We start from the raw sequence: 1326 nt of genomic DNA on the forward strand, positions 1-1326 counted from the left end.
GAAAAGGGAGAAGAGGGTGGGAGAGGTGAAGAGGGTGGGAGAGGAGAAGAGGGTGGGAGAGGAGAAGAGGGTGGGAGAGGAGAAGAGGGTGGGAAAGGAGAAGAGGTCCGAGGAGGAAAAAGGAAGGAGGAAAGGATGGAGGTGGAGAAGAGGAAGAAAAAGAAGTGGAGGATAGAATTAAATGCATACAAAGACCCAAATCTATACCAGCAAATACATTCAGAGTCATGAGGAGATACACTAGAATAGGACACTATACAAAATAAGACTGCATCTATTTAACAGATTTTATTGAAAACACAGTGATGTAGAAAATAAATATATTAAATAGCGTTGTAGTATTTAAAAAAAATTGTGAACCAAAAAGTTATACATTCTCAATCGATGCTGAAATATATGTATAAGCATATGTATATACATGTGTGTGCGCGCGTGTGTATATATATGTATATATGTGTGCGTGTATGTGTTTGTGTGTTTTTACGAGTATGTTTGCTTGTTATGTATGTATATGTGCACGTGTGTACGTAAATATTATATATCTGTATAAAAATAACTGTAAATATACGCAAGCTTACATATATATGCATACACACGCACGCATCCCCGCACCCCTGCACAGATTTATATATATGATTTATATATATATATATATATATATATATATATACTTATTTAGACTCACAAACGTAGACGTGTATACTCACATATATTGTCTGTGAATAAAAACACAGTGAAACCTTCTCCCATTGAGTTCATGTCGTCTGCCTATTGGAAAAATCAACAGCAGTTTTCTTCAAAGAATGAACAAAAAAAAAAGACAAAAATAAAGACAAAATTTAAAACGTATTAAGCCGCAGCAAAAATTACAATATCAACATCAACATCAACAATAACAACAAGATAAGAAGAACAACAATATCAACAATAACAAGAATAATGGTGACAACAGTATTCAACAAATCATTTCTATTAAAATAACAAAGTAGTAGTAGTTGTAGTAGTAGTAGTAGTAGTAGTAGTAGTAGTAGTAGTAGTAGTAGTAGTAGTAGTAGTAATAAATGGCGGTAAGCGACATAAAATAGTAACAATGGCGTGTTGGGCTGTGGAAAGACTGTCTCCTCGTATTTATCTGTTGTTCTTTTGTACGTCTTCTAAGATTTTTTTTTTTGATTTATCTCTTTTATATTTTTCAATTTTTCTCTTTCTTTCATTTTATTTGATAAATAAGTATGTGTGGGCATATGTGTGTGTTTTATATATGCATATATATTTATATTTAGATACATATGCAGACACATACACACACACACACACACACACACA

Source organism: Octopus bimaculoides, chromosome 7 (assembly GCF_001194135.2).
Source record: "Octopus bimaculoides isolate UCB-OBI-ISO-001 chromosome 7, ASM119413v2, whole genome shotgun sequence".
NCBI classification, from domain to species: Eukaryota; Metazoa; Mollusca; class Cephalopoda; order Octopoda; family Octopodidae; genus Octopus; species Octopus bimaculoides.